The following is an 18,157-nucleotide window of genomic DNA, read 5'->3' as shown; positions in this document are numbered from 1 at the left end:
AGACTTTTTACATTTTTAATAGTTTCTCAGATTTTAAGATATTTAACTGAGTTGTAGATGTTGGAAATGTGTTTTTTTAATTTCTGGAAAATATTTAATGTGTACTTACAGTATTTGGGTGTTGTGAATTTTACCAACCAATGCATACACTTTCCACATGGGCTGAGGCTAGAATAGTGAGTGTGTCCGGCCCCCACACTTTCCGGATTTATACATGTGTTTTTAAATTATTTAATATATTTGTTGTTTTTAGTATTTTAAAAATAAAAAATGCTACATAGTTTCAAAAAATATTTACCATAGTTTCGTTTTAAAATATGGGTCCTACGATTTTTCAAATTATTACTATCTATACATTTCTTCATTGTTTTATTCCTTATTGTTTTAATATTTAATATAAATAAACAATATATTTTAGGAAGTATTTTTTTTGTATAGTACATTTATTGTAATTTATTTTTTTATTAATTGATCAAATTATTTGAATGCCATACATATATTTTAATTTTTTGAGCTAATAAATTAATCTTTATGTTATTCATATTTTTGAAATCTATAAAATTCTTTAAAAATAATGTAAAGATAGAAAGGAAGAAACACTATCACATCTGTTGCATCCTCTTGAATTCTCAGAAGAAAATGAGAAATACGAAGAACAGGAAGAAAGGCATAGAGAAGAAGGAATGGACAGAACATCCACACCCCAAGACCTTGGAGCAGGACATGCAGAGCAAAATCTGGGAAGTTTCACATTCTCTGGAGAGACAAATAGATCTAGGGAAGATGTCCTGATGCTCTGGCAAATGACCATGAAGATCACTAGATGGACAGATTTGAAGGTGCGAGGTATACTCTGTTCAGCCTGCCTGCTTGGGCGTTTTTCTGACTTTTGATTTGGACAGTCTGTCTGCCTGAACATTTTCCGAACCTCTTATTTGGACAGCTTTAATAGGTAGCAAATTAAGTTCATGCAAAGCCCCTACCTCCAATGCCACCAAATTGAGAAAGATTCATGGTGTCCTTCCCTGCCTGTTTATACAGACCACGGTCACTAAACTGTCTGTCCAAATCAGAACATGCTAATGCTTCAGAAGGGGTTGGAAATGATACAGTACTTGAAGAACAGCAGACATTATAAAGAGAGATGACCTTCTTTAAAGTTCTGTCTGTCCTGAACAGAAATATAGTGCAGCATTGCTCCCTGTCTCTTTCCGCTCACAACCACTGCTACTGCCAAATAAAGACCATTATGAAGTGGCAAACCTCTAACCAGAGATTCCGGCTTCAATGACCACTGAAGAAAGATGGAGCAAGGAACAATCATTGAAAGCAGTGTTTCGAAGTCTTAAGAAACAGGATTCCAATACTTGAGAAGAAGCAGCAGACAAAGATGAATTCATGATCAGAGAATCGAAAACACACACACAAAGCCATGTGTGACATGCTACAATTTGATGGATTCGAGGGTAGACATGCCAAGCTTGAAGTTGTAATATGGCATATGGCATCACCTTAGTAAAATTATTTGAGGTAAATTTGATTGTAAATGGTAATACATCAAAATAATAATGTTTTCCTATTAGACAAGACAACATAAATGTCTAATGGGATACAGCAATAGGAATATGAAATTGTGCATCCCTGGACTCTGTTGTGATTATGAAGGCTGTTTCCAGAAATCAAGGAATTACTATTGTTGTAGTTTTCATTTTGAATGGAATACTCTGAGTCAATTTCTTGACACCTCTCAGATTGATTTTATTGGTAAGATTGATTTTATTCTGAATACTCATCTGTCATCTTGGGATCAAGAAAAATAATAAAGTAGACTCCCATCCCATGCTACTGCACAACTCAAGTGATGGCTTCCTTCGGAAACAGACTGATCTGCTTAAGGCACTGCAGACGTGTTGAAGGAATTGTGAGGACACTGTGTACATATGGTCCCAGAATCTGGAGCAATGGAAGAGAACTCTATGTGATAACCTTCCTTGAAAACTCTCAGTATATGTACATTTGAGGTAAATTCCTCCCAGGTGGACTTGAAGTGCTTTATACAGCCTCCAGCTGACAACCACAGGCCATCATTGGCATTGTCAGGAGCACTGAGGCTTGTTAGGGGCTCTTTTGCTCAAAATGTCCCAAGAAGTTCTTGTCACCTTGTCTCCTCATATTGGAAGAGAGGAGATCTACTGGAAGGTTGACGCAAAGAAGACCTTGCAGATGCCTGGGCAGAAGAAGATAAAGAATAAGAACGCTATTGACAGAAAGAAGACTGTTTCTCTCCCTATTCGTACATGAGGTTTACCCTTTATCTCGGAGCCACAGAGCTTATTTCATTCAAAATGTAAATATAAAAAGCAGATTTCAGGACGGCGTCCATATGCCAATTCCATACCTCACAAAACACTTATACAGCATGTCTCTACAAGTCTAAAATGAATTCAATTTTCAGACTTTTTACGCTATCTTACTCACTAATGGGGATGAATTTTATATTTAAAAGGTTACCCCAATTAGCGAGTTAAAAAGTGCACCCAATTAGCAAGTTTAAAAAAGTTCTATATCTGAAGAGGAGTACCAGTGAGTACCACATTTTTTAGGACCTCACTGACATATTTTATGGTAAGTGCCCAGCGCAAGTAAATAATGATAATCCTTGTCATGGTGAACCACTAGAGTAACTAATTAAACATGAGTTAAACACCCTAGTAGTTATGGAACAGAGCAGACAAGTTTAACTTGGAGGCAATGTTTACCAGTAGCAAAATAAATTGCTGTTAAATGTTGATTTTTCTGCAGCTAAATTGAGTTGCTAAAATTGGTAATCTATGTTGCAGTATTCGGGGCGTTTGGAGAGGGTGACCTAGAAGAAGAAGAAAAGGACTCCTTCGCATAATTCCTTTTCTTAGCATGCTTGCCTGTAATCACAGCTACAATCACAAAAAAACTGAAATCACAGGTAGAATGCGCTCATAACGTCTTACTTTGAAAACCCACTTGCTTCACAATAAAGCCTGGAAGGCATATAAAGACGGGCAAAAAGAAAGTGTAAAGTCATGCTTGCATAGGATGAATCAAAACACTATTCTTTAATACATATGCTCAGGGCTGGCATTAGGGGGGAGTGACTGGTGCTTCTGCATTGGGTGCTGACCTGGAGAGGGGGCACCGACTTTGGGGGGGAGCTGTGTTTAGCAATAACACGATTTAAAAGCAAGCACCGGGTGCATAGCACCTTGTGCGTCCAGCTTTCAGGCAGCAATAAAAATGGCAAGATAATTTTTTTAATTAATGCTCCTTCTAGACTAGAAAGAGATCAGAGTTTTGTCTAGTGGAAGTTTTGACTTGTCATAAAGTAGTGCAAAGGGTTGATGTGCCTGCTGCAAAAAAACAGATCTGTACTGGGTAGCTGAGTGGATTAGTAAAGACAGTATTTAACAGCACTTTAAAACAAATGAAATGTATGTGAGAGACGGGCTATAGAGAGATGAGGGGCACTTTTGCCAGGTGGTAGTATGGGAATCAGTGAAGGTGGTCATAGAAAGCAACACCAAAAAAAAACTGCACTAGGATGTACTAGGAGCCACCAACACTATAGCTCGACCGTCAAATGCATGTTGAAGCAGATATGCTAATCAAGAAAATTATTAATGATGTATATGTGTTTACTAATGAGAAATGCGTAGAGAAATTAATCATAGAGAAAATAATGTGCATGTTTGAAAATGTGCCCTCGGGTGTGATCACCATGTGTATTAATAGAACTGAAACTGTAAGAAATAATGAAAATATATGAGAAAATTTTAATAATATGTCATAATGAGATGTATAACCTATGTTTTGCATTAATTTGTAGTGCTAAATTAGCTTAACGAAAGGCCTAGTCTCCCTAGGCCTTGCACACTGAGAGCAGAAAACAATAACCGCATTTGCAAAGAAGCTGCTACAAACTAGCCTTGACCCGCTCGATGTTAAAGTTGCTTAGCTAGAATTTTCTGCAATGTACCGACGGACAGGAGATGATGAAGACAATTTGATACAATTATGTGTAGAGTAGGCTAAATGTACTTTCCCAGGACTTGAACAATGATGGCACTGACTGAAGAGGAACATGCAACAATTTCGATACCTGAAGAGCCGGATGATGAGGACATCATAAAGTGAACCAATCCGCATCTTGTGAACAGACTGACATTGAAATTAGTCGATTCGGTAAACAAATACTATAGGTTAACGTTATATCTGCTGACTGACTGACCAATTAGAAATTAGGGGGATGGACTGGGAGACCCTAATAAAAAGTCATGACAAGCGGCTAAAATTTGAGACGATGATGATGGAAAGAGCCAGAGGGGAGAATTGATGACGTCAGGAGACGCTGTCCGAGGTGCTGACATTGGGCTCATACTCTGTGAGCCTGATCTGTGGCTGACTAATTGATGACCTGAAGACGAAGACTGACTTGTTGCTGATCCATCCTGGATAGGTAGCAATGAAAATGTGACTGACAATTTTTATGGCTTTTTTTCTAGGTACCAACTGCGCTGATTATAGAAATTCTCTTTAGATAGATTTTTCCAAATTAATGTTTTCTCCAAAAAAACATTTGCATGAAGACCCACATGCTGATGCTAATCTTGGTTAGGTAGACTGTTAAGGGTGACGTTGACAGGGACAAATGACTGACAAACTTATTAGCTGAACTTCGCTAATAATGGTGGTATTCTTAGTTTATGAAATTGCATTGTCACATAAGTTTCTTTCAAGTGATAATGTTTCTATTAATGAATTAATAAATTGAGCGGATTGAATAAAGCTTGAACTAACAGATGATTTAGAATTATAATCAATAGTGAAATAACATTGTTTAACTCATTCCTGAGTTGTGGTTATTCATGAGTAGATGGTTTTAAGCTGTTTTCCATAGAATGTTTCTTGATTATTGATCTTAGCTATTGATTCAGTAGTCACTGCATTACTAGGATACTCCATGCGATTCAAAAGGTTCATCGACCTATACCCGTCCCCTTGTAAGTTTACTTACTAATGACCAGGGGCGCTAGCATGCGCATACAGAAAATATAACTGGACGATGTAGGAAAACTAACTTTCTTGTTGCTGACACACTGAAACAGAATCCTTACCTTTAAATTCTGTTTACCCATTCCAATGCATACCCACTCCTAAGCACACTAAGCGGGGTGCTCTAGCTTTTGACTGGAAGTTCTACAAAGACACGCTCCACTACTCCTTCTGGATCAGCCACATTTTACCCTTTACAAGCCTTTGTGGTGTGATGTCTTGTATGGTTGCTGAGACAGTGACAGGCACAAAACCTAACCCACCCCTGGGTGTCTGATTATGCAATGACTGGCCCAACCCCTTCATCAGGGTTCATTCCTCCACAAATGCTGAGCCTCTCTAATACGGTGTCATTTTAAGGTTGAGCATAGCAGTGCACAAGTGCTGTTTTTCCGACGTGTTGGTATGTATCTGGGCTTTTAACAACGCCCACCTCACGCCCATCACTACCAGTCATTTGAAGGGCTTGCCCTTCAAAAATCCTTTGATAACCCTGGTAAATGGTTTACCTTTGTCCCTCCTTGGGAAGGTTTTGTCACCGCCCTGGCCATCACCCCGTTACATGGCTAATTGCATTTTTGCCTATAAGTTTGACTGTGAACAAACTTCTTTTTCCTTTTGTGTCTCTCTTCACGCATGGCGGCTGAGGCGCTGTGAATCAGCACGCATATGTGAAACAGTTTTACTTTTAATTTATGTGGCAAGAAAAGTCCGGTTAGAAATTTACAACGCTAATAGCTCTAACTCGAGCAAATTCGAGACCCACTGTATTGCAAATGCTTGTTCTACAGGTCTATTACTTACCCTTCCTGGTTGTTTAAAGACACGTTGCTACAGAGACCGTTACGTGTCCAGCACAGACAACGGGAGTGACATCAAGGACCTGAAATTTAGCAGGGATCCCATACTGCAGGTTTTCTTCCTCAGCCCGAGACAGTAAAAAAAAAAAGAACATGAGGGATGCTGGGTTAGTAATCCCTTATGGTCTCCACGTGGGTGGGCGTAGTTGGCAAATAGTATACTTCGAGGTTTCTTTTCGCCTGTCCTGAGAATGAGACACTTCAAAAGTTATGACTGGGACGAGGACAAGAGAGACGGGTAAAGATACGACCTATTTACCAATCACAAGAAGATGGGGAGGGGCTGAGAACAAAAAAGGCTGAGCTTGGGTTCTTTTTTGTTTCACCCTCGATTCTGTTGAACCCAAGGCCAGTCCCGCAGCCTCTACACCGTCTCTTGAGAACACACATCTGTTACCCCCATAAAGAAACCCATCTCCCTCCCCACATTGGGCCACTCAGGCCACCACCGCCCCTACACAGGGAAAGTAACTCATTTAACGTTCTCCACCAAATTTGTTAATCTCTCCTTTACAGTAACGACGCTCACCTCTCTTAGATTACAAACATAACCGAAGAATAGCTTTTCTGGGTTTCTGCCCGCCGTTCTCTGAAAAGTCAGACGCGGCACCAGAGTTGGGAAGCCCTGAAAGCAGAGCCTGCGCTAGGCTTTAAACGTCTCCATAGCAACAGCCAATAAAAGTTTCTTAAGGAGTAGATTTGTTATGACCGGCCATGACGAAACAGTGAGTCTTCTGAGTCAACACGCGTCTCCTGGCAACTAAGGCAGCAATCAATCTAAGAGAGGATCGTAACCCATCTGTTTGTATGAACAACTACAAAGGGCAGACATCTTGAAATGCTTAAACGGGACATCAATAATGTGATGACTATCAAATGGGGACATTAGAGCTCTCCGCTAGAATTACCAAATGAACAGTAACAGAGTAAAATCTTGGAAGTGATATGTTTGTTTTCACTAGCGCTGCCCGAGCGTTGCGGCCATTTTGCACTGGGATGGCAATTACATAGAACTATGTTTGTGTAGGTGAGCTTGGCATTTTCATTTGGAGCACAGGTGGCGCCAGCGAGCATCATGAGTTTACAGAAGCGGAACGTCGATCTCCCTAGGAGTATAAACACGCAAGTTGCCACTTTCCCAGAGAAAGCTACCGGCACCGGTTCACGTTTGAAGCTTCTGCACCCCGACCAACCGGTCTTGGAACTTGTGTTCCGGTTTGGAGAGAACAACATTTTTTTTCCAGCTAACGCGTCAAGAATTTTCAATTCTATGTCAGGACCGGAGGCGAGGATTATGCCTTATCTTTCTTCACTCTTTATTAACAGCAAGTTCAAAGTGCAATACAAAAAACTACAACACCCATGGTACACGCAGCCATGGCAACCAATGTCCTATCATAACAGTATCCGACAGTCCATATATATATATATATATATATATATATATATATATATATATATATATACCCCTGCAAGTCGGTGTCCTTCCTCTTTCTTCACTGCTCACGTGTCAGTTAAGTGCTATCCCTAACTGCTCTGAGTACAGAAAGTGTTGTTCTTGCGTTGTGTTTCGCTTTTTTGACTTGATAATTGACTGTTTAGGGTTTCACTGTGTTGTTGGTGGCTGCTTAGCAACCACATCGTGCGGCATGCGTTTTCCTCTTCGCCCGAGCGCAGATTGCTTTAATCTACGTCAGGTCTACCAGAGGGCGCTCTTTCGCGCACTTCGGTTCCTGACGTGTTCTCCCAGCGTTTAGAGCCGCATTTGCGCTCGTTTCGCTGTTGAGTGACGCGCTAGGGTTCCAGTGGACTTTTGCTCACCAGAACCCTCCAACCCCCACTCTGACACCGTTTTTCGGTGGATTTGTGAATAAATAGTGGGCACACGTGGCAATAGCGCGTCGCGGCGGGACATTAGTCTCCGCCCCATTTTTTGCTTGACAGGAGCGCCGGGGGGCTTCCCATTATACAAATTAGGGAGAATCCTCCTGTCTGGACCCTTCCGTGCCTACCCTATGCAGTCCATGCAAGACCAAGAGAATTACCCCACCATGTCCCCTGGGGAGGGCACCTCCCAACGGACCCTGCCTCCAGAGGTGGACGTCCTTCTCACGCAGGCCATTTCCAGGGCCTTGGGCCCATTGAGAGAGAGCGTGGCCAAACTCTCAGATCACGTTTTTAAGGGGACGAGGGCGGTGGGGGGGATGGGGCCCGGCCTTAAGGGTACGGCGGGACCCAAGACTGTACGCAAGCGTGACGCGGGACACCTTGAAGGCTTCACCACCCTTACTGAAGTCTTCTACTAGAGTGCGCGCACGCTCAAGTGTCCACCCTTCCGGGAGGGTTCTGACCCCGGAGAGACCGGTGAGGTGGCTCACCACATATCGGACCCTGACTTTGGGTCTCCCAAGCGGGTCGGCGGGGACACGGAAGGGGACTCTTCCTCCGATGAGGAACGTGATTCAGGGTGTCCGTGGCATCCGAGTTCTACTCTTTCAGACCCGCTGGAGGCTGAGACCTCCGACACGGACATGTTTCAACCGGAGGACGTTTACCACCCCAGGTCCTCGGAGTGGCGTCCTGAGAAACGGGTGGTGGACTACGTCGCCAGTAAGATCAGGCAGCCTCTTGATAAAGAGGTGAGAGCCCGATTGAGAGCGGAATGCCCGCGCCTGACCTTACCTGACAGGGTGGTGGCTACGCCAGAGATCGACCCTAAAATGTGCACGTTTTTTGCTAAGTACGTAAAAGATCCTAAAAAGGGTATCGATCGTTCCTGGCGTGGGTGCCAGGACAAGCTGTTGGATGTCCTGGGGCCCCTCACCCAGATCATCCAACTAGCTGAACACGCGAAACGCACCAACTCTCCCCTGCCCACAGACATTGTGGCAGGATGGGCCCAAAGGGCAGTATGCTTATTGGGCAATGAGAATTGTGCACTTTCTGCAGAGAGGAGAAGGTCCCTTCTCATCAAGGTTGACCCTAAACTCGGAGAACTCTCCAGCTCAGAAGCAGGGGCTATTGCCCAGGGGAATCTATTCGGAGACCCCTTTGTAAAGTAATTGGCCAAGTTTGTTGCCACTTTCTCAGCGCTGGATAAGGCGCAAACCTCCATCAAAAAGATTTTCCCCGGGAAGGTTTTTGGAGGGGCTGGAAGAGGCAGGGGTCGCTCCTCCGGCCGCTCGTTTCAACAAGGCCCCAACTCCTACCCATCGAGAAACAATGGATGGAGAGATGGCAGACAAGGCGCCTTCTTCCCCAATCGGGGTAGAGGCAAAGGCAGAAGAGGTGCCCGCGGTGGAGCAAACGCCCCCGGAGGTGCCAACGGTGAGTGTTCTCCTTTCTTCCCCTCAGGTGATCAGGGGCAGGCTACGTCTGTTCACGCACAAATGGGCCCAGTTAACTTCGGACGCCTGGGTTCTCCAGACAGTGTCAGGGTTTCACATAGAGTTCTGGGGGACTCCTGTGCAAGAAGTTCTCCCTCGTCCGCTCGTCTTTTCGGAACCAGATGCCGCACTGATAGACACAGAGGTGCAGGATCTCCTGCGCAAGGAGGCTATCTGCGAATCTGTCAGACATCCCAGGGGGTTTGTGAGCAACCTCTTTCTGGTCGAGAAGAAGGACAAAGGGTTTCGGCCCGTCATCAATCTCAGAGCCTTCAACGAATGGGTGGTCTACTGCCACTTCAAAATGGAGGGCATCCACATGCTCAGGGACTTGCTATTGCAAGGGGATTGGCTGATTCGCCTCGACCTCAAGGACGCCTACCTGACGGGACCGATTTTCCCCCCTCATCGCCAATTTCTGCAGTTTGTCTGGAGGAATCGGGTGTTCGAGTTTACGTCCCTGCCGTTCGGCCTGTCATCAGCACCTTGGTGCTTCACGAAACTTCTCAAACCAGTGGTGGAGTACCTTCGGTCGAGGGGGATCCGATTGATCATCTACCTCGACGATATTCTGCTGATGGACCAATCGCGCACACGTCTGGTATCCAATGCGAACATAACTATGCAGCTCCTCCAGGACTTGGGGTTTGTCATAAACACCCAGAAGTCCGATCTTTCAGCAGCCCAATCCATGACCTTCCTGGGTTTCCTCATTGATTCCCAGACAGCGACCCTCAGTCTTCCGGGCTTGAAGATAGCCAAAATCAAGAAGGAACTGTCGAAGGTCTTACGGCGCAACAGGATCTCACTCCGGCAATTGGCCAGGATAGGTGGTCTCCTCTCCTCCTCGATACAGGCCATATTTCCAGGGCCACTTCATTACAGGGCCCTTCAGCGTCTGAAGGCTCACCACCTTCGACGGGGTCTAACGTACTCCGAGCTGATCTCCCTCTACCAGGAGGCACGACGGAGATCCAATGGTGGTTGGATCACATGGAGGCTTGGAACGGCAGGGCGATCTTCGGGCCTCACCAGACCTGGTGATAGAGTCGGACGCCAGTCGCTATGGCTGGGGGGCTCGATGCGGGAACATTTCCTTTGGGGGACGTTGGACCCAGCAGGAGCTCCATCTTCATATCAACTGCCTAGAGCTCCTGGCAGGCTCATTCGCCATCAAGTCCCTGACGCGGGACAGAGTCTCATGCTGCATACTCTTGCGTATGGACAATATTTTGGCGGTGCAATATGTGAACCGCTTGGGGGACACCCGCTCGAAGGCTCTAGCGAGTTGGCGAAGGACTTCTGGCATTATTGCCTACAGCGGCAGATATCGGTAACAGCGGGTACCTTACCTACGCTTTTCCCCCCTTCCTCTTGATTCCGAGAGTGACAGCGCATGTACGTCACCAGGGTGCAACAGTGATCCTTATCACTCCCTCTGGAGGTCACAGGTGTGGTTTCCCGCGCTTCTGGAACTCTCTTGCGACTTCCTGATTCTACTACCGAACTTTCCGTCCATTCTCTTGAATCCGGAGGGACATTTTCATCCACTGGTCCTTCAGGGCCATCTCTCTCTGGTGGCTTGGAAGATTTCAGGTCTCATTGGTCGGACCACAGACTTTCGCAACAGGCTGAAAAGTTTATCAGACAGGCCTGGGCCCCAAGCACTTGTAAAACATACAGATTGGCCTGGAATCGCTGGGCTCGTTGGTGTGTGGGAAGACACATCGATCCCATGGGGGCCCAAATTACAGACATCGTAAACTTCTCGGTGGACCTAGCGAAGGCTGGCCAAGCCTATTGCTCGATTAATTCGCCACGATCAGCGATTTCGGCGGGACACCACCCCAATCAGCAATCGCCCAGTGGGGGAACACCCATGGGTGTGCAAGTTACTCAAGGGTATCAGACTAAGCCATCCCCCTGAGCCCCGATATTCGGAATTGTGGGACGTTAACCTGGTATTGCAACTTTTCTTGGCAGGACAACAGATATCTCTCACGCAAAGAGTTGTCAGCGAAGCTGGCTATCTTGTTATGCCTCATCTCGTGTAAGCGAGTCTCGGACGTGAGGGCACTGGATGTTTCAGCCAGAGTGTTTTCTCCGGAAGGAGTAACGTTCACTGTCTCCAGAAGAACGAAATGTAATACCAGGTCGGTAACTTATCCAGCTTTCGACCAGGCCCCAAGCTCTGTGTAGTAAGATGCCTGAAGGCTTACGAGGAAATGACGGCCGAACTTCGGCCACCGGGGGAACGTCACTTATTGATCTCCTTAAGGAAACCCTTTAAAGCAGTTTCTTCCCCCTCCATTGCCAGGTGGGTCAGATGGATTCTAATGGAAGCTGGCATCAACGTACAGGTCTTCAGAGCGCACTCCACTCGGGGGGCGATGGCCTCGAAAGCCATCCAGGTAGGGGAAAGGCTGGAAGACATCATGAACGCAGCTGACTGGTCATCAGAGTCTACGTTAAAAAGATTTTATTTTAAACCGATCCACGAGGCAACCTCACTGGTGGTGAGTAGGCTTTGAACAGGCATAATCCTCGCCTCCGGTCCTGACATAGAATGATACATTTCCTAGCTATTGTGAAGGAAAGTTTCAATTCTATTAAGGACACAGAGGTGAGGATTATCCCGTCTGACATTTTGGACATGTCACCCACCCGGACCGAATGGGCATGTTGGAGGTGGTATACATTATTTATTAATTTGAAGTGAAATCACTGTGATACTGTACATGATATAACTGGATTCTGTGACGAAAACATTCTATTGGGAATTTCTTGAGGGTGATAATGGGCTTTCGCTCCATTGTAATTTACTGTACCTGCCTATGCTTTGCAGGTCTTGGTTCCCTATGTTACTATTCTCCTTTTTTCATAGGTACAGAACCTGCACCAACCTAGGAACACTAACTTCCGGTCGCAGTGAAGACAAGGAAGGACACCGACTTGCAGGGATATATATACAGACTGTCGGATACTGTTATGATTGGACATTGGTTGCCATGGCTACTTGTACCATGGGTGTTGTAGTTTTTTTGTATTGCACTTTGAACTTGCTGTTAATAAAGAGTGAAGAAAGATAAGGCATAATCCTCGCCTCTGTGTCCTTAATAGAATTTAAACTTTCCTTCACGATAGCTAGGAAATTTCTCATTCACTTAAGGACATGGAGGCAAGGATTATGCTTCTCTTTCTTCTATGTTTATTAACACAAAACACATAGCAGCCAATTAAAACAATTTGTGTAAGAAACTACATTTCCCAAACATTCCATATTGACGACATATCTTCTGCACCCATGATGTCCTCCTGTAGCCTCTATATAAACACCTGAGCACCATGATCATCCTTTTTCTTTGCCTGAATTGATTCTTCTTGTGAACTTTTTCAGACACTGGATCTCCTCAATTGCAGAACAATCCACAGCGAACTTCAGTGGAGCAGACAAGTCCAATGTTGTCAAAGGAGCAACCGGGCCCCTAACTGGAAGCAAAAGTGGAGCTACCAAATTCCGCTACCCGTTCTTTTGTTCAGATTCTGAAAAAGAGAGAGCTGAAGGCATCATAACACCCAGATCTCCGAATTAACATTTTCATCCAACATTATTCAGTACTGGTGGGATGGAAACAAATCATCAGTACAAATGCATATAACAACCTTACACAATAATGAACTGTTGTATTGAGAGATGAAAGGGCAGGATAATCCTCACCTCTGTGTCCTTAATAGAACTGAAAATTATTTACACATTAGCTAGAAAAACTTTTATTTTATGTCAGGATCAGAGGCTTCGGATTGTGCTTGTTTAAAGCTGTTGGAGAACCAAGGAAGCCACATCAATAATCGGTTTGTAGTAGGAGGTTTTAAACATAGAATCAGCGGACAAATTTGCTGCCCCCATGATATTTTGAAGGTAAGATCCTAGTTTGAAAGATTTAGATGCCATGGCTCCTCTAACAGTGTTTTCCAAACCTGGAAGTGTCTATGTCTGCCTCTGATAGAATCTATTTCACCGAGTGAGCCAAAGTGGCAGGAGACATGGGATGAAATGGCTTCTGGAGAGGAATTAGGAGCTGACCCCCAATGGATTGGCAAAATTCTGCAGTGCAAGCTTCTTAATTTTTCATGCATTGAACAATACATAGTTTAGGATTCACTGGAAAGTTAGGATAGGTAATTTGTTTTGAAAGGGTCTTGGTACGCCTAATCAAGGAAAAGGTAACTCCACCTTGAGAATAGACTCTACCTGAAAGGTCTACGGGCTTTGACATCAGACACCCTTCTGCAGGAGCCCAAGCATAATAAGATCGTCAATTTAGTTTATAACTGTTTCCGAGACAAATCGGAATTAGCCGGCCATTGTTGGAGGAATTTGAGGATGATATTAACATCCCACAGAGCAGAATACTTTGAAAGAGCAGGGTTGGATAAGCGGATCCCTCTCATAACCCTACTGATCAGAGAATGTTTCCCAATAAACTTACCTTCAAGAAAGGTGTGACCCACGCAAGTAGCTGATCAATAATTATTGATGGAGCTATAGTCAATACTGTTGGACGCCATTTCAGGTAGGAAGTTGATGATAGAGGTAATGGCACCCCCAAGGGATCCTAACCCCGTGAGTCGCACCAACCCAACCATTTTTGCCAGGCTGAGGCGTATCATATATGGGTAGTCTCTGACCAGGATGCGGAGGTGAATTTAACAGCCTGGTCCGGAAGGTCTGGCACGAACCAGCGTGTCTGGAAATGCACCAAGCCTTTGGCTGAAGGGTGCCGTGCTGAAGAAGAGGTGGATGAGATTTCCCCATTGGGTCTGTTTACAGTTCTGGAAATGACCGGATCTCGATTGGAGAGTCCTGAGACATTTCCAAGGGGATGGGGAACCAAGGATGAGCCCTCTTCTGGCATGTGACCAGAATCAGCTTCATTCTTTGGTGAAGGACTTGAGCTGTGACCCTCTGGATCATCAGGAAAGGTGGGAATGCATAATCGAGAGGTCCCTTCCAATGCTGTAGGAATGCATCTGTGGCAGTGGCCAACGGACCCGGTCTCCAAGAGAAAAAACGGGGTAACTGGTGAGACAGACGTGAGGCAAATAGATCTATGTGGCAGTGACTCCACGGGCTTGAAAGACTTGGTGGTGAAGTTTCCACTCGCTGGCATCTTTGAAGAACCTCATATTCCAGTCCGCACCACATTGTGTTGACCCGGGTGGTACTTTGCTGTTACAGAAATGTGGTGTTGAAGGCAATATTGCCTAAAATTCTTTGTGATCTCTGCTAGAACCTGGGATTTTGTTCCCCCTAGTTTATTTATATAGAGGACTGCAAATATGTTGTCCATTCTCAGAAGGATGCAGCATTTGGACTGTGGAGCCAAAGCCTAAATGGCAAAGACACTGGCTAAGAGTTCCAAGCAGTTTATGTGTACACGAGACTCCTCTTGTGACCATCGTCCCTCGTTGGAAACATTGCCACATCTGGTGCCCCAGCCCTATCGACTGGAATCTGACTCAAGCACGATGTCCGGCTGGGTGCCAAAAATGGCTCTGCCATACCATGCGGACATGTGGTCTAGCCACCATTGTAGTTTGGTCCTGGTCTCAGGAGTGAGAGAAATGAGCTCCGAGTAACTCATACCTCTTTGAAGATCTTGTATCTTCAGGCATTGTAGTGCTCAATAGTGCAGAGGGGCTGGGAAGATCACCTCGATCGAGGAGGCCAGGAGTCCTACAATCCTGGCCAGGGCTTTGAGAGAGAACTGGGTCCTGAGAAGGATGGATCTGATCTTTTTTTGGACTGACTTTAATTTGTGAGTGGGAAATAACTCTTGGGAGGTGGTTGAGTTGATCTGGAATCCCAGAAATTCCATACAACAGGATGGGTAAAGAGCCGACTTATTTTCTTCGATGATGAAGCCTAGACTCTGTAAGAGTTGGATGGTCCAATCTAGGTGACAAGTTAGAGTTTGTGGGTCCTGGGCCATAATCAGGATGTCGTCTAGGTAAATATTCAGATGAACGCCTTTGCAATGTAGATTCTTCACTACCAGGTGCATGACCTTGGTAAAGCACCACGGGGCGGAAGAGAACCCAAAGGGGAGAATCTTGAAATGAAACCACTGGTCTTTCCATCTGAATTGGAGTAATTTCTGATGCGGGTGCCAAATCAGGATTGAAAGGCAGGTGTCTTTCAGGTTGAGGCGAACCATCCAGTTACCCTGACGAAGAATATCTCTGAGGAGATGGATCTCCTCTATCTTGAAATGATGGTAGAGAATCCAGCTGTTGAAGACCTTCAAGCTGATGACCAAGCGGGAACCACTACCCTTCTGGTTTTCTACAAAGTTATTGCTGCAGAAACCAGAGGGGTCGGGGAGGCAAGGACAGATTGCTTTCTTCAGCAACAGTTGATCTATTTCCTGCTGAATAAAGATCTGATCTGGTTGGGAAAAGAGGAATGGCAACAGAAGGAAAGTCTGATATGGTTCACCAAAGAACTCCAGTCTGTACCCCATAATCATCTCTAGCACCCAGGGATCTGATGTCAGAGAAGACCAATTGTTCATGAACATTCATGTCCTGCTCCCCAATACCACTGAGGTGGGAGAAATCAGCCTTACCTTGGATGTTAAATCCACAGTTGTAGCCGGATTGGGTGCAGAAGGAACTTCTGTTGAAGCGAGGTCGGCCACCTCACGCTCTGGTGCGGTAGAAGGTCTCTTGGGGTGGGACAGTATAGCCACAGCCTCTGGTTGAGGTGGAAGGGTGGAGGCTACAAGAGGGAAGGCGGCTAGAAGTTTGCGCTCTATAATGGCCGGCCATGGATAAAAGGTGTTGGTTAAGGACCTTTTGGCTCAAACACTGGGCTTTGTCCAATGCTGTGAATGTGTGAACAAATTTCTGAAGGTCCTTGACAAATTTCTTGACAAATAACGTTCCATTCCCCAATGGGCCTGGTTCTGCATTTGCCAGTTCAGTAAGCTTTGGGTCAATGTGCACGAGCACTCACTGTCTGCGCTCTACTGATAGTGCACATTTGGCATTCCCTAGAACGCATAGGGCACGTTAAGCCTAGCCTGCCAGTGTGTCAGGGTCAGTGGGAGTGTGGTTTTGTTTCACAGCAACAGCCATGTCTAGTACCTTACACAAAGGTCCTCAAAGGCCAAGAAGTTTGTCTTGACAGGCCTCCCAGGACCTGTCAATCCCCTTCTTAGGATCCTTGGAGGATCTTTTGAGAAAGGTGGTGAGGTTGGGGTCCAGCTCTGGGGTGTCTGCTACTTTGTGGGGTATGACAAGTCATACCTCTTTAACTGGCGGGCAATGGGCTTGAGAGCGAGAGCTAGCACTCTGTTTACTGACTGGGTGACCGATGCATCTAAGGCATGGATGATGTCACCAGCCAGTATAAGACCTTTGTCCTGGTCAAAGGACAGGTTGGTGAGCATATTTTGTGCTGCCGTTTTTAATGGGTGGGAAAAATACAGCATTCAGTGTTTTCCAAAAATGGGTGGTAGATGGGGGGGGGGAACGCAGAGATAATGGCTGCAGGAGAGGAGGCAAAGCTAACCAACTACAGCACAAGCTGTAGAATTACTGGTAAATATATACAATGTGAAAATATACTGCCCCTCAGGAAAAGCCTAAATGGCCTGAACTTGCCCTGGCAGCGGGCGTAGGGTAGATGATCAGAGATGCGTGTGAGGAGATCTGGCAGTTTATGGCCTCAGAAGCATGGCAGCAGGATCAACTTGCTGAGCCCTGAGGCGTACACTCGCTGGTGTCCCTCTACAGATAGAGGAAAGAGCCCACGGCGTGAACAGCACACACGCAGGCAGTGAGGTAAAATAGGACTGAACAGTCCTCATGATAGCTCGCAATGTCTCCCTGCCTCCTTGCACCCTCGTCAGGTGTTGGGAACAAAAGCGGCAACACTATGCAAACTGTGGAAGATACACGTGACACTGGGTTCATGAAATAATAATGGTAAAGTGCACTTATCTGTAATCGTGAGCTGCAAAGAAAGAGGATGAGCATGGTGCTAAGGGGTTTATATAGAGGTGACAGTTGGCCATCATGGGCACAGAAGATATGTTGCCAATATGGAAATTTTGGGAAATGTATTTCCTTACATGAATTGTTTTCATTGGCTGCCTGGTGTTAATATACAGACAACCATACATCAGTTTGTATGAAATAAAAACTTAGCCAATTCATGATATTTCTGTTTCCTTCAGCAGTGCTAGTCTTCATTAGGGTTATAATTAGTCTCTCAGCTTTCCTGTTTGTTGCAGCCTGGGTGTGATAATTTAACCTTGATAAAAAAGTATAGTCACTCTTTGACATATGGTGTTCAGAATTTGTTATCTTCTGCTGTGTTTCCTCATTGGTTGTGTCAGTGGCTGTCACATTTAATGCCTCATTTCTTCAAGCATGATTGCCTTGTGTTTAGGATTGCATAATCTTGATTGACAATTCCAAGGCAATACTTGACAGCCATCTGTTATTCCTCTAAATGGGGTGCTATTCTTTAATTCTATGCAGTTGGTGAAGGAAGAGATGCCAGGGGTTTTCATTCAGTGATTACTGTGAGAAAGTGTCTCTTTTGACATGGTTAGCTTCTGATGTTTTGCCTGGTATTTGATGTGGTTTCAAAGTTGTTAGTCCCAGGGCCCCTGCTAACAAGGTTCCATAGACCAGATCTCTTTCCCAAAACTGTAGTAATGGATTGGCACAATTGGCAACACCTCTAGATGCCACTAAAAGTCCCCAGTAGGGGTGTGGCTTAGGACGTCAAGATGGCGGTCGCACTCTGAGAGT

General features: G+C 45.2%; 1 protein-coding gene across 2 annotated transcripts in view; it reads right to left on the bottom strand.

Annotated features, from left to right (window-relative positions):
* The window catches only part of NOXRED1 (NADP dependent oxidoreductase domain containing 1), a 60,069-nt gene extending 53,463 nt beyond the window's left edge, over positions 1-6,606 (bottom strand). Inside the window, exon 1 of one of the 2 annotated variants that reach the window (XM_069208410.1) lies at positions 6,475-6,606. The gene's annotated coding sequence lies outside the window, so the exon portion shown is untranslated. Of the gene's footprint in view, positions 1-5,889; positions 6,009-6,474 lie in introns of those variants that run through there. The other variant, XM_069208411.1, reaches the window with a different exon arrangement.
* Positions 6,607-18,157: the final 11,551 nt, after the last annotated feature.

The sequence above is a fragment of the Pleurodeles waltl genome, chromosome 9, assembly GCF_031143425.1.
Source record: "Pleurodeles waltl isolate 20211129_DDA chromosome 9, aPleWal1.hap1.20221129, whole genome shotgun sequence".
Taxonomy (NCBI): Eukaryota; Metazoa; Chordata; class Amphibia; order Caudata; family Salamandridae; genus Pleurodeles; species Pleurodeles waltl.
This window is presented reverse-complemented; position numbering and strand designations above follow the sequence as displayed.